This window comes from Nicotiana tabacum, chromosome 17 (genome assembly GCF_000715075.1).
Source record: "Nicotiana tabacum cultivar K326 chromosome 17, ASM71507v2, whole genome shotgun sequence".
Lineage (NCBI taxonomy): Eukaryota > Viridiplantae > Streptophyta > Magnoliopsida > Solanales > Solanaceae > Nicotiana > Nicotiana tabacum.
Genome location: NC_134096.1, coordinates 83,463,254 through 83,479,877, shown reverse-complemented (window position 1 = coordinate 83,479,877; position 16,624 = coordinate 83,463,254). Strand labels below are relative to the sequence as shown.

Genomic DNA, 16,624 nt, shown 5'->3' with positions numbered 1-16,624 from the left:
TCAAACATTCATACCAAACCCTCAAACCTTTATATCCTCAAATAAAAATGGCTAAGTTTTCGAAATTAGTACCCTAAAATACTGCACCGACGACTTCTTCATCGGTTGATGGTATCGAGCAGTAGTAGCCCCGGGACCTCCTTTTAAGGATTTCATCCCTTGAGGCTGCTCCATATATAACGACTTCAAGGTCGAGAAATCCTCTGCACAAGGAGACCGAGGTGAAGAAGCGTGGAGGTACATTTTCTCCATCACCGAGGAGACGCTTGAAGTAGTTCGAGAGGACTGCAAATGGGAAGGCAAAGACATAGTTTTTCCCACTCCTGACGAGGACATCACGAGACACATGGAAGGATATTTAAGTGTTTACACGTATCTTTTAACATTTGGTCCGATTGACAAGGTAATCTTCGAATGCTGTAAGAGGTATAAAATCTACCTCGGGCAGATTCATCCATCTCTTTGGAGGATCGTGACCCTTCGCCGTCACTTTGCGAACAACTCGGAGGAGCCTAGGTTCATAATTGACCACTTGCTCCGAGTCTACAGCTCCTGGATCTTCTGATGAGGGTTAATCAAGCTCGCCCATCGGGCAAAAAAAGCCCCTTCTCCTGCATAGACGAGGACAGGGACCGAGGCTGGCAGGGTAGGCTTGATCGGATAAAGACCGAGGACCTCATTCCTTCTGAGTTCATGCCGTTCCCGAGAAGTGGAACTCAAAACGTAACTTCCTCTTAAGTTGTCAAAGCTTTTTTGTATCTACTCTTCTTTCTCATTATTTGTTTCATTTGACATATAGTTGTCTGCCGAGTCCCCAATGCATTCCTGCATTTTAGGGAGTGGGTCGAGGGCATATGCAAGCAACTGACCTACCCAAGCTTGAGTGGTGCAAGCTTTCCAAAGGCAAGTGGGAGGCTCGTTCTCATGGTGAGTCCCCTCCCCTTTTTGGTTGATTTTTTTTCTTGGCAATATCTTATTGTGTCATTGTTATGACTAAGTCTTTCTTTCCACAGGTTTGCTTAAGTACACTAAACTTTGGGAAATTAGTGAGGCCATGGCCTCGACCCCATCTACAAAGCCCTCTGCTTCACTACAGCCTACTGCCGAAGTTGTTGCAAAGAAGGAGGAGAAAATGAAGAAGAAAAAAGGTCTCCTGACTTCTCAGACGCTCATGCCGAGGCTAATAAAAAGAAAAGGATCATGCTCAAGGTCAGAAAGAGCACCCAAAGGGCTTCGGGTGCCCAGGTCCCAGATTCCGAGGCTCTGCATCGGCTCAAGGACTTTTCCAAGGATGACGATGACTTGGAGTTCATTACTCATGTGCCAATCGATGCAGACCAGGAGTTGGTGGCCCCGGAGGGGGATGCTCGAAAGGCTGAGTCTTCCTCATCACGGGGTCTTTGAGAAGAACAAGTGGCTACAGCTTCACAAGAAGCTCCTCCGGTCCCGAGGGGGACTGCCTCGGGAAATACCGAAGTTCAGGAGACACCGCCTCATATGGAGACTATTTTAGACTAAGCGCGGGCTGCCACAGAAAAACCGACCGAATCGTCCCGGGCCGTGGATGAGGCCCTTAACTCATTTTTGGAGGGCATGGACATCGGCATGCTAGAGGATTACTCCGTCTTTGGCCACCTAGAGATCCCGAAAAGGGTCATGAAATCGGGGTCCAGTGGGATGAGTTCGAGCCCAAAGTCCGAGAAGTAGTTTCCCAGTATGGACCCTGGATGGAAGAAGACGGTCATGTTCACAGTACCGACGCATAGTAGCATGCTATCCGAGCCAGTAAGATTGGCCTGCTATCTCTGTTCCTCGGTAACCGAAGAGGACCAAGTGAAAATGAATGACGTAGACGGGCCAAGCCTTTTCAACGAGGCTCAGAAGGCGGTGAATAAGGTATACCTTCCTCTCTTTTCATCTTAAAGAGTTCTCTTTGCCTTAATGGTATTTTAACGATTTTTCTTTTCTTTTTATCCCAGGTCTCGATTCTTCACCATGAAATCTTTCACCGATCCAGGATGGAGGTGAGTCACCTCGAATTCGAGCTCAAGGAGTAGGTCTGACAAACAGAGATGTATAAAGCTCTCTGTGAGTAGAAGGATGAAGTCCTTAGGGACATGGTCGACCGCTCTGCCCTCCAAGCTGAGTTGGAGAAAGCCCGAAAGGAGGCTTCGAAAGCGAAATATGACCATGCCCTTCTGGTTGAAAAGGTAAAAGTGCTCGAGATCGATAACAAGAGGTTAAATGCAAATGCTAATGCCGCAACCTCGTAGGTCCAGGAGAAAATAACCTTGATCGACTAGCTTAGGTCCGAAATGGATGAGGTCAAGGCTTCAACTGATGAGTATTGGGGAAAAAATAGATCTCCTAGCATCAGAGCGGGATGCCACCAAATAGGACCTGGCATCAACTAAAGTGCAGCTCTGAGTGATGAGAGAAAAGGCCGACAAATGGTCTCAGCTGAATGAGGAGCTCCGGGTGCAACTTGCCTCGGCCATTGCAGAACGTGACACTTTCGACCAAGAATATACTGCGCTAAAATCCAAATTGGAGGTGGATTCAAATGAGGTCTCAGAAGCCCAGGACATGCTAGCCCTGTACAAGAATGACGTCGAGGTAGCCAAAGCCCGTACTATAATGAAGGTTGAGTACGTGAAATGGCTATCTCATAGAGAGACTCTCGAGGAGATCCAAGCCTGAAGGGTCGACTTAGCGGCCGGGATTGAAGAGGCCAAGAGGCTTGAAGTCGAGACCTAAGGCGAGTTACCAGCCTGAGGGTTCGGATAGAGAGCCGTGATACTTTGAAGACTTGGCAGGAAATGCCTTAGCTTATTTTTGCCTTTTTTGTTTTTTGTATTTGTGCTTTGCGGCCGTTTCCTCATGCCTCTGTAAATATCTTTCGGTGTATACATAAATATAAAATTACCCTTCGGCTACATTTTGTGTCGTTTAATTTTTTGCATTTGCTTATGTTTAGTACTTAGGATATGTAAATTGTGTTTTGGACTTAATATAACATCGATGCTTTAGCATAAAATTTGCTTAATTTTTTCAACTTCCAAAGCCCGGATGGGGCCTGGATCAAATGACGACTCCGAGTTGCTTTGACTTTGGAGGATCCGTTAAAAAATAAAATGAAGTCTTTATTAAAATATTCGAATGATTTATCCGGGCACAATTCATCTTTGTTGAAAGTGGCTCTTTTCATGGCCGTAATTTGAGACCGATCGACTTGATCAGATCGGACATAATCTTTTATGCATTTAAAATGTGTAAGGACCTTACCTTTTATATGCACAAACTCAGACGTCTTCAGGTCATTTATACGTTGTGATTGAAGCTCTAAAGGCTTCGTATATTAAGTTGGCCATGTCCTTTCGTATTTAGGCCCTGCCTTGTAAACTCGGTGCTCTTGGGATTTAGTAGCCCGATTTTCCTGATCTTACTGTCGGTCAACAGTCCCCGATTCGCGGTGATCCGTCAGCTTAGGGGTCTTTAGATGGTAGGGCACGGTATCGTGGTCTGTTACTGCCTTCAGGGTTTTATGCCCTGGATTAATGGTGGCCTGTGGGCCTAGAAGGTTTTGAACCCTGTACTCATTCTAAGTGACGTAACGATAACATTGCTTATGTGAATGTGAACCGATGAAGCATTCCAGTTGAATTTTTTTTATTAATTTAAAAATAGTGTAAGTAATCAAAGATACAAAAGCTATCCTCTATGGCGAGAATAAGCTATACAGGCACGGTTCGTTTGACTATTTGACCCTTACATTAAATCCTATTATTCAAGCCTTGGCTTTTGATATTGAATAGTATTGCCTTCTAAATTTCCGAACTTAGATCTTCGGTTCTTTAATCAGGGTGTGATAGTCCCCTAGTACTCAAGGCTGACTTTTGAGGGCTCGAGTGCTATTGATCCGATACGGGCAATCCGCAGTCCCCGATTTTAGACCGGTCTTCAAAACTAGGGTAGCACACTTACTGTTGGCTCGTTAAAAACCTTTCCGTAAAACCCACTTCAGGAAAAAATTGGTCGAAGGGAAAAAAAATACAACACGTGGTTTCAGACCTAATCCTTGGACTTGACTTCGATTGAGTACCTGCATGGATTAGTTCAAAGCGTAATAAGCTTTAAAGAAATTTATGTATTCATACCTTAGCAGTAGTACTGTTTTAAGTGTGCCACATTCAAGTTGTTTGGCAGTTGTACACCATTTTTGGCCTCAAGCTGGTATGAGCCTTACCCGGTTATACTGGTGACTTTGTACGGTCCCTCCCAGTTCAGACCTAGTTTCCTGTATTTCGGGTTCTTAGTATGCAGTGTGACTTTCCTCATTACCAAGACCCGGACTTAAAAGTGTCGAAGGTTTGCCCTTCGATTGTAGTATATTCCTATTCGCTGCTTTGGAGATGCTACCGGACTATTCATATGCTAATTTTAGACTCGCGGCCATGTCCTCGTTGTTCGATGTCTCTGTAGCATATCAGAACCTTAATCTCGGATCTACTATTTCTACTAGAATCAAAGCCTATGTTCCATAGACTATAGACAATGGTGTTTCACCGGTTCTTGACCTCGAAGTTGTTCGATACGCCCAAAGGACCTCGGGCAGAATTTCTTTCCACTTTCGTTTTAAATCGGTTAACGTTTATTCAAGTTCTACAGTATAGTTTTGTTTGTTAACTCTGCTTGACCGTTAGCACTCGAGTGATAAGGGGTGATAAAATCTTTTTGATTTTATGATCTTTGAAGAACTTATTGACCTTGCTGCCGATGAATTATCTCCCATTATCACATGTAATTTTGGTTGGTATCCCAAATCGATATATTATGTGATCCCAGATGAAGTTGATATCCTCCTTTTCTCTAAATTTCTCAAATTCTTGTGCTTCAACCTAGTTGGAGAAGTAATCGGTCATAAGCAAGATGTATTGAGATTTTCCGCGTGCCCATGGTAAAGGGCCTACGATGTCCATCCCCCACTTCATGTATGGTCAAGGGGAAAGGACCGGGTGAAGCAGCTCCCCCAGTTGGTAGATCATCAGGGCATGCATTTGACATTCGTTGCATTTTTTAACAAAGTATTTCGCATCTTTTCCATTTCGTTCTAGTAATATCCATCCCTGATCAATTTCGGAACCAATGATTCCGCTCCCGAATTGATTCTGCAAGTACCCTCGTGGACTTCCCTCATCATATAATCAGTCTCCCCAGGCCCCAAGCATCTTGCTAACGGTCCAATAAATAACCTTCGGTATAGTTGGACCACGACTAAGCTGAATCTGGCAGCTTTAGTTCGAAGGGCCCTTTATTCTTTAAGATTTGATAGCAGTTTCCCCTTCTAAAGGTATTTGTTTCTCCAATCCCAAGTCAAACTCATTGAGTTTACCTCGACATGACCTTCCTCTATCATTGAGCTCATCAATTGCACCACCATTCCGGAGTTAAGTTCATCGGAGTCGACTGACGATCCTAAGTTAGCCAGAGCATTGGCCTCACTAATCTGATCTCGGGGCACATGTTGTAATGTCCATTCTCTGAATCGAGGTAACGCCACTTGTAATTTATCCAAGTATCTCTACATCCGGTCTTCTTTGACTTTGAATGTTCCGTTAACCTGGTTAACAACGAGGAGGGAGTCACACTTACCTTCGATCACCTCAGGCCCCAGGATTTTAGCCAGTTCTAAACCTATAATATTCTCATACTCAGCTTTATTGTTAGTCAATTTTTCAATTCTAATAGATTGCCTTATTATATTACTCGTGGGTGGTTTTAGTATAATTCCCAACCCAGACCCTTACGTGTTGGAAGCACCGTCCGTGAATAGGGTCCACACCCGCGAGCTAGTCCCTTAGGCAAGTAATAATTCTTTATCGACTTCGTGGATCAAGGCTGTTGTGAAATCGACCACAGAGTCTACCAAAATCTGATACTTTATCGTTGTTCAGGGTTTGTATTCAATATCGTACCTGTTGACCTCTACGACCTATTTTGCTAGCTGGCCTGAGAGCTCGGGTTCATTCATAACATTCCTTAGCGAATACGAGGTCACGACACATATAGGGTGACATTGAAAGTATGATTTTAGTTTCCTAGATGCGCTTAACAAGGCAAGCTCTAATTTCTCTAGATGCAGATACCTCGTTTCGGCATCACCTAGTGTTCTACTAACATAAAAGATAGGAAACTGCATACATTCTTCTTCCCGAACCAGGACACCACTTACCGCTATCTCGGATACGGCCAAGTAAAGGTACAGCTGCTCGTTCGCCTTCGGGATGCGCAATAAAGGAGGACTTGATAAGTATTGTTTGAGTTCTTCCAAAGCCTTTTAGCACTCCGTGGGTCCAAGAGAAGTAACTCTTTTTCTTTATTAACGAGAAAGATTGGTAGCTTTTATCCGGTGACCTAGAAATAAATCAGCCCAATGCGGCTATCCACCCGGTCATCCTCTACACTGCCTTGACGGTGTCAACCATGGTGTTATCTTCTATGGCCTTTATTTTATTCGGTTTGATCTCTATTCCCCAGTTAGATACCATGAAATCGAGGAACTTACACGAGCCGACTATGAAGGAACACTTCTCAAGGTTCAACTTCATGTTGTATTCCCTCAGTATGTCGAAGGTTCCTGCAAATGTTTCAAATGGTCCTCTACTCGCAGGGACTTAACTAACATATCGTCAATATAAACCTCCATTGATTTCCTATTTGTTCCTTGAACATTCTATTAACTAGGCGTTGATACGTGGCACCAGTAGTGTTTTAACCCAAATGGCATCACGTTATAACAATAAGTGCCGAACTTAGTTATGAAAGAAGTTTTGTCTTGGTCACCTGGGTCCATTCATATTTGGTTGTACCCAGAATAAGTGTCGAGAAAGCTCAATGTATCGTACCCTTCGGCCGCATCGATCATTCGGTCGATGTTAGGCAAAGGAAACGAGTCCTTTGGATATGCCTTATTCAAGTCCTTATAATCTACACATATTCTAAGTTTGTTCCCTTTTTAGGTACGACAACTACGTTAGCTAGCCAATCCGGTTATTTGACTTCCCTAATAGAACCTATTTTTAAGAGTTTTGATACATCACCTTTGATGAATGCGTGTTGACTTTGGACTGTGGCCTCCTCTTCTTTTTGATCGGGTGGAATTTCGGATCCAAGCTCAATTTGTGAGTAGTTATCTCCGATGGGATTCCTGTCATGTCTAAGCGGGACCAGGCAAAATAATCGACTTTAGCTTTATAAAATCAATGAGTTTTTTCCTAAGCTTGGGGTTAACCTCGTTCCCAGGTATACCTTTCTGTACGGCAGATGCTCGAACAATATGACCTGTTCCAGTTCCTCGATTGTTGATTTGGTGGCATCGGTTTCATCAGGTGCTACGAAGGATCTCTGGAACCCGAAGTCATCTTCCTCATCCGTTGGACGTTCTTCCTATTTTTCCAGCACGGTCAGGGTCGAGACCTATGATTGCTATTTGGTGCCTTTATCTTTGGCCAGTCCCTCACCTTTTGATGTCCTGATCACTGTATCAGGATTACTTCCTCGACAATGAACATCTTCTTTGCGGCCAGTTGTTCCCCGTAGACCGTTTTGATTCCACTTGGGGTTGGAAATTTCAATGCTTGATGCAAGGTCGACGGTATTGCCCTTATGCTGTGGACCCACGGTCTCCCGAACAAGTTGTTATATATCTCATATCCCCCTCGATTACTTAGAACTTCGTCTCCTGGGTGGTTCCGACAGTGTTGATCAGTAGGGTGATTTCACCCTTCACTCTCTCACACACCATATTGAACCCGTTCAGTACTCGAACTGCTAGTACAATCTGATCCAACACCCCAGTTGTTCCACGACTCTCCATCGGATGATGTTGGACGAACTACCTGGATCATTTAACGCACGCCTAACTCGAGATTTATTAATAAGTACAGATATTACCTATCACGATCCTAATTTCCCTCCGTAGGATGTCGTGATGGAACCTAGTCTCTAAGACTAGGTAAGCCTAACAATTTGTGAAATAACTGAATAATAAACTGAACTCCAATCTCAACACATGATATATACATAGAAATTGCGATTTAATAATTACCATTCCCAAAACCCGATAGAAATAAGTCACAAGCTTCTAAGAGAAAGTAGTAAGTGTCTCTATACATCAAAGTCTAAGGAGAATAAGGGAAATAACATAATAAGGATAGAGGGGGACTCCGAGGTCTGCGGACGCAGGCAAATATACCTTGAAGAACCTGGTATGAAGAACCTGGATCTGCATAAAATGATGTGCAGAAGTATAGTATGAGTACACCACAACGGTACCTATTAAGTGCCAAGCCTAACCTCGGTAGAGTAGTGACGAGTTCATGTCAGGGCCCTACTAGTTTAAAAGATAAGCAAGGTAGAAGATATAATAATATTTTGAAATGACTGAGAATTTAAACAACGAGAAATTTCAAAAAATAATAGTACTGCAAATAGAGGTAAACAATAGGGGCGCTCCCGAGGTATCACCTCATAGTCCCAAAAGTAAATATTGACGACAGGAAGAACCTCCCGAGGTACCGCCTCGTAGTCCCAAAAGTAAATATGCAAGCAGGGGGATCTCCCGAGGCACCGCCTTATAGTCCCAAAAGTAAATATGCATGACAGGGGGGGATCTCCCGAGGTACCGCCTCGTAGTCCCAAAAGTAAATATGCAACTCATAAATTATGGAAAAATGAATTTACGGCAAGGAATCCTATAGTTAAAGATTGAATAAAATAATCAAGAAAATAGGAAATTCAACTAAGCATGTTGCACAAATTTCAAGTAAAGGTTAAGACATGTAGACATGCGATACTAGACTAAACATAATAGCTACACATGCTAAGGCAACTCAGTTAAGGAATTTAAAAGGAATTTACTCAGCAAGAACCGAAATTTCCACATTTAGCTGGTGTAGGCACTCGTCACCTCACGTACATGGCGCTCACATATAACAAATTGTTACAGTAGTACCAAACCCTAAGGGGATTTCCCCACACAAGGTTAGACAAGTCACTTACCTCAAATCTCACTCAATCAATCGATAAGGATGCCTTTCCCTCGATTTTCCGACTTCGAATGGCCCAAATCTAGCCAAAAGCAATTACATATCATGAATACAACTACAAGAAACTAATTTAAATCATAAATCTATGACTTTAGCAAAAAATTAAAAAATTGCCCCAAAAGGTTGATCCGGGCCCACGTCTCAGAATCGGATAAAAGTCACAAAGTACGAACACCCATTCGACCTCGAGTCCAACCATACTATTTTCACTCAAATCCGACTCCAATCGACATTCAAATCTCAAAAATTCATTTTATAAAATCTCTATAATTTTTCCCAATTTTTCATATCCAAATACTAATTAAATGATGAAAACAATGATATATTCATGTATATTAACCAAATCTGAGTTAGAATCACTTACCCCGATGAATTTCTTGAAAATACCACGACAAATCACCACAAACCGAGCTCCTAAAGTCCAAATATGAAATAATACTCTAACCCTCATTCATATAGTACAAAATCTGATATCCCATTGTGCTGACCACAAAATATATATGCAGTCTGCACATTTAAGGTCTCTGCGGCCGCAACCCAAATTGTGCGGTCGCAGTTCAGCAGCATCTGCACTACCAGGCTTTAGTAAATTAACCATAACTTTCTATACATATGTCCAAATAATGAATCATTTATCTATTTGAAATCTAGACTCAAAGGGCTACAACTTTTATTTTTGGATCATCTCCAAATTCCTTATAGATCAAAAGATATAAGCTTCCGAATTTAGAGTATTGAACTTGCAGATTCTCCTTTCTGCGGCCGCAAAAGGATTTCTGCTGCCGCAAGAGGATTTCTGTGGTCCGCAATTTTCTTCTAAGGTCCGCACATGAGGCTTTGCCTCAGCACTCCAAAATGTGCCCCCGCACTCCAACTGTTCCCAGAACATCATCAGAGTGTCGGAATGCCCAAACTCGTATAAAACTCACCCCGAAACACACCTGAGGCCCCCGGGACCTCAACCAAATACACCAATAAGTCCTAAAACATCATATGAACTTACTAGAAGCCTCAAGTCACATCAAACAATGCTAAAAATACGAATCATACACCAATTCAAGACTAATAAAAACTAACAATTTTCAACTTCTACATTCAATGCCGAAACCTATCAAATCAAGTCCGATTGACCTCAAATTTTGCACACAAGTCATAAATGACAATACAGACCTATTCAAATTTCCAGAATCAAATTCCGACCCCGATATCAAAAGTCAACTCCCTGATCAAACTTCCAAACTTAATGTTCATATTTTCGCCATTTCAAGCCTAGTTTAACTAGGGACTTCCAAATAATTTTCCGAACTCGCTCCTATGTCCAAAATCACCATACGGAGCTATTGGAATCATCAAATTTCTATTCCGGGGTCATTTACACATAAGTCAACATCCGGTTAACTGTTTCAAATTAAGTTTTCACCTTTGAGACTAAGTTTCTTAATTCATTCTGAAACCTCACCGGACTCGAACCAATTACTCCGGCAAGTCACAAAACAACTGTAAAGCAAAAAATAAGTAGTAAATGGGGGAACGAGGCTATAATACTCAAAACGACCGGCCGGGTCATTACATTCTCCCCCTTTTAAACAAATGTTCATCCTCAAACGAGTTTAGAATTATATCTGGAGTGGTGAAAAGATAAGGATAACAACTACGCATATCATGCTCGGTCTCCCATGTCGCCTCCTCGACTGGATGACCCCTCCACTGAACATTTACTAAAGCAATGTTCTTTCACCTCAACTTTTGAACCTGCCTGTCCATAATGGCCATTGGCTCCTGAACATACGATAGATCCTTGTCCAACTGGATTGAGCTGAAGTCTAACACATGGGACAGTGATACTTCCGGAGCATGGAAACATGGAACACTGGATGAACTGCAGTGAGACTAGGTGGTAGTGCAAGTTTGTAAGCCACCTCTCCAAGTCTCTCAAGAATCTCAAAAGGCCCAATATACCTAGGGCTCAACTTGACCTTCTTTCTGAACCTCATAACACCCTTCATAGGCGAAACCCGGAGCAAGACCCGCTCTCCAACCATGAATGCAACGTCGCGAGCCTTCCGATCCGCATAACTCTTCTGTCTGGACTGGGATGTACGAAGTCGATCCTGAATCAATTTAACCTTTTCCAAAGCATCCTAAACCAAGTATGTACCCAATAGCATAGCCTTGCCTGGCTCGAACCAACCCACCGGAGACGGGCACCGTCTACCATACAAAGCCTTATACGGCGCCATTTGAATGCTCGACTGATAACTGTTGTTGTAGGAAAATTTCGCAAATGGAAAGAACTGATCCCAAACACCCCCAAAATCCATCACACACGCACGAAACATATCTTCCAGTATCTGAATAGTGTTCTGGGACTGCCCGTCCGTCTAAGGGTGAAATGCTGTACTCAGCTCTACCTGAGTACCTAACTCTCGTTGTACGGCTCTCCAGAACCATGATGTAAACTACGTACCCTGCTCAGAGATGATAAATACCGGTATGCCATGAAGCCTGACAATCTCGCAGATGTAAATCCGAGCCAGCTACTCCGAAGAGTAAGTAGTAACCACAAGAATGAAATGAGTTGTCTTGGTCAATCTATCCACAATTTTGAAATGGGCTGTCTTGGTCAATCTATCCACAATCACCCAAACTGCATCAAACTTCCTCTGAGTCTGTGGGATCCCAACAATGAAATCTATAGTGATCCGCTCCCATTTTCACTCTGGAATCTCTAACTTTTGAAGCAATCCACCTGGTCGCTGATGCTCATACTTCATATGCTGATAATTTAGGCAACGAGCTACATATTCCACTATGTTCTTTATACTCCTCCACCAATAGTGTTGCCTCAAATCCTGATACATCTTCACGATACCTGGATAAATGGAGTACCGCGAGCTGTGAGCCTCCTGGAGAATCAACTCACGAAAACCATCTACATTAGGCACACATAGCCTGCCCTGCATCCGTAATACACCGTCATCTCTAATAGTGACTCCCTTGGCATCACCATGCTGAACCGTGTCCTTAAGGACAAGCAGATGGGGGTCATCAAACTGACGCTCTCTAATACGATCATAAAAGGAAGTCTGAGAAACCACATAAGCCAGAACTCGGCTCGGCTCGGAAACATCCAGTCTGACAAACAGGTTGGCCAAGGCCTGAACATCTAAGGCGAAAGGCCTCTCTGCTACTGGTAGATATGCTAAACTGCCCAAACTCTCTGTCTTGCGACTCATGGCATCGGCTACCACATTGGCCTTCCCAGGATGATAGAGAATGGTGATGTCATAATGCTTAAGCAACTCCAACCATCTCCACTGCCACAAGTTAAGATCCTTCTATTTAAACAGATGTTGTAGACTCCGGTGATCAGTGAAAACCTCACAATGAACACCATACAAATAGTGCCACCAGATCTTCAAGGCATGAACAATAGATGCAAACTCAAGGTCATGTACATGATAGTTCTTCTCATGCACCTTAAGCTGTCTAGACGCGTAGGCAATCCCCTTATCGTCTTGCATCAATACCGCACCGAGATCAATGCACAATGCATCACAATATACAGTATAGGATCCCGAACCAGTAGGCAACACCAACACTGGGGCTGTAGTCAAAGCAGTCTTGAGCTTTTAAAAGCTCTCATCACACTCCTCGGTCCACCTGAATAGAGCACCCTTCTGGGTCAATTTGGTCATAAGTGCTGCAATAGACGATAACCCCTCTACAAATCGATGATAATACCCCAGCAAGCCGAGAAAACTCCGGATCTTCATAGTTGAGGATGGTCTGGTCCAACTCTGCACTGCTTCAATCTTCTTCGGGTCTACCTTGATCCCCTCACTCGATACTACATGACCCAAAAATGCCACTGAATCTAGCCAGAATTCATACTTCAAAAATTTTGCATACAACTTCTTTTCTCTCAAGGTCTGAAGCACAGTTCTCAGGTACTGCTCATGATCCTCCCGACTCCGAGAGTACACTAGAATGTCGTCAATAAATAAAATAATGAAAGAGTCAAGATAGGGCTAAAATACACTGTTCATCAAGTGCATGAATGTTGCTGGGGCGTTAGTCAGCCCAAAATGACATAACAAGGAACTCGTAATAACTATACCGAGTCCTGAAAGCAGTCTTCGGGATATCTGGCTCCCGAATCTTCAACTGATGATAGCCTGCATGCAAGTCGATCTTTAAGAACACTCCAGAACCCTGAAGTTGATCAAATATGTCATCAATACGTGGCAATGGATACCTGTTCTTCTTTGTAACCTTGTTCAACTGACGATAATCGATACACATTCGCATAGAACCATCTTTCTTCTTCACAAATAAGACAATAGCACCCCAAGGCGACACACTGGGCCGAATGAAGCCCTTATCAAGCAAATCATGCAACTGTTCCTTTAACTCCTTCAACTCTTCTGGGGCCATACAATAAGGTGGAAAAGAAATGGGCTGAGTGCCCAGTAACAAATCAATGCCAAAGTCAATATCCCTGTCCGGTGGCATGCCCGAAAGATCCATCGGGAATACCTCTGAATAGTCCCTCACTACCAGAACAGACTCGACGGTAGGAGTATCAACACTATCATCCCTCGCATTGGCCAGATACGCATCACATGTCTTCTCAACCATTCGCTGAGCTTTAATAAATGAGACAACCCTGCTAGGAACATGATTTAAGGTACCTCTCCACTCTAGCCGTTGTAAACCTGGCACAAACAACGTCACCATCTTGGAATGACAATCAAGGATAACGTGATAGGGCGACAACTAGTCCATGCCCAAAATAACATCGAAATCCACCAAACTAAGCAATAATAGATCGGCTCTGGTCTCAAAACCACTAAGAACAATCAAACACGACCGATACATATGGTCAATAATAATAGAATCACCCGCGAGTGTAGAGACATAGATAGACAAACTCAGAGAATCATGGGACACACCCAAATACGAAGCAAAATAAGATGACATATAGGAATAAGTGGAGCCTGGTTCAAATAAGATTGGTGCATCTCTATGACAGACCAAAACAATACCTATGATAACAGAATCTGATGCAACTACCTCCATCCTAACAGGAAGGGCATAATATCTGGCCTGGCCTCCCCCTATAGGGCGACCTCTACCTTTCCGACCTCCACCTCTAGCTGGCCGTGCAAGTGGTATGGTAGCTGGTGCTGTAACCATAGCCTGAGGACCTGGTGGAGCACACAGTGCCTGAGAAATATGTAGATGTGCACCCCTCCTAAATTTGGGGCAATCCCTCACAACATGGCGAGTGTCACCACACTCAAAACAAGCTCTCGGAGGACGTGGTTGCTGCGACTAGGGACTGTCCACTGAAAGCACCCCGTATAGGAGGCACACTAGACACTAGAGGTGCCTAATAAGGATCCTGGGGCCTAGTAGTGGCCGGAGCACCTTTGGCAGTTGGAAGTGCTGAATGAACAGGGTGACCCATATAACCCCTACCCTGACGAGCTGCCACTGGGGCACGAGTACCACTATAAGTGCCATACTTTCAAGACCTCTTGGCCTCTCTCTTCTCTCTCTCCCGAGAAAGCATGCCCTCCACTCTCCTAGTAATATCCACAACCTGCTGGTAGGTAATATCCATCTCCAACTCCCGGGCCATGCTCAATCTGATACTGGGGTTGAGACCCTTAATAAACCGACGAACCCGCTCTCGAATAGTAGCAACCAAGGCCGGTGCATGCCTAGCCAAATCACTAAATCGGACCGCATACTCTAACACGGTCATAAAACCCTGGCGTAACTGCTCACACTCTACGTGCCAAGCATCTCTGAGACTCTGGGGAACATACTCCCTCAAGAAAATATCTGAGAACTGAGTCCAAGTGAGTGAAGCTGCCTCAACCGGACTATGCAACTCGTATGCGTGCCACTACTGATATGCCGCTCCTCTAAGCTGGAACGTAGTGAAAGAAACCCCATTAGTCTCCGCAACACCCATAGTACGGAGGATACGGTGACACTCTTTAAGAAAACCCTAGGCATCCTTTAACGCCAAGCCACTGAAAGTAGCAGGGTGGTACTTATTGTACCTCTCGAGCCTGAGCTGCTCTACCTCAGAAACTGCTGCCCTAACCTCGGGCTGAACTGGAGCTACTGGCTGCATCAGTATAATCTCTGGAACCTGGTCGATCTGAACCTGCTGCTCTGGGGTACAGGCGATGGGAGTCTGTGCTCCTCCCCCTGCTCAGTCCTGCCTGGGCCAAGGTGCTGAACATGCTCAGGAACTGGGCTAGAGTCTCCTGGAGAGCTGGTGCAGTAACAGGCATTTCAAGTGGTTGTCCTCCAACTGGAGCTACTGGTGGATCCTCTGTAATAGCTTGTGCTGGTGCTCTGGCTGCACCATGTGGACGTCCTGGGCCTCTACCCCGGCCCCGACCTCTCGCGGCTCTAGCAGAAGGTGCAGGTATCTGGTCATCCGATCTCGCTGTACGTGTCCTCACCATCTGTGAGAGAATAGAAAGACAAAAATTTAGAATCCGAAACCAAAATCTCGCACGTTAAGGAATCAAAGAAGTGAAGCTTTTCCTAACAGTTCCATAGCCTCCCGAAGATAAGTACATACGTCTCCGTACCGATCCGTGAGACTCTACTGAACCTACTTGTGACTCATAACACCTATGAACCTAGTGCTCTAATACCAACTTGTCACAACCCCAATTTCCCTCCGTAGGATGTCGTGATGGCACCTAGTCTCTAAGACTAGGTAAGCCTAGAAATTTGTGAAATAACTGAATAATAAACTGAATTCCAATCTCAACACATGATATATAAATAGAAACTACGATTTAATAATTACAACTCCCAAAACACGGTAGAAATAAGTCACAAGCTTCTAAGAGAAAGTAGTAAGTGTCTCTATATATCAAAGTCTAAGGAGAATAAGAAAAACAATATAATAGGGATAGAGGAGGACTCCGAGGTCTACGGATGCTGGCAGATATACATTGAAGTCTCCACGTACAGTCCAGCTCACTATTATCTGGCATGGTAGGAAGAACCTGAATTTGCACAAAATAATGTGCAGAAGTGTAGTATGATTACACCACAACGGTACCCAGTAAGTGCCAAGCCTAACCTCGGCAGAGTAGTGACGAGGTCAGGACAGGGCCCTACTTGTTTAAAATATAAGCAAGGCAGAAGATATAATAATATTTTGAAATGACTGAGAATTTAAACAACGAGAAATTTCAAAAAATAACAGCACCGCAAATATAGGTAAACAACAGGGGCACTCCCGAGGTATCACCTCGTAAACCCAAATGTAAATGCTCAATAGGGGGATCTCCCGAGGTACCGCCTCGTAGTTCCAAAAGTAAATATACAAACAGGGGGATCTCCCGATGTACCGCCTCGTAGTCCCAAAAGTAAATTTGCAAGCAGAGGGGATCTTCCGAGGTACCGCCTCAAAGTCCCAAAAGTAAATATGCACGACAAGGGGATCTCCCGAGGTACCACCTCGTAGTCCCAAA

General features: G+C 43.9%; 1 pseudogene; it reads left to right on the top strand.

Annotated features, from left to right (window-relative positions):
- Nucleotides 1-346: 346 nt before the first annotated feature.
- The window catches only part of LOC142171956 (uncharacterized), a 48,438-nt pseudogene continuing 32,160 nt past the window's right edge, over nt 347-16,624 (top strand).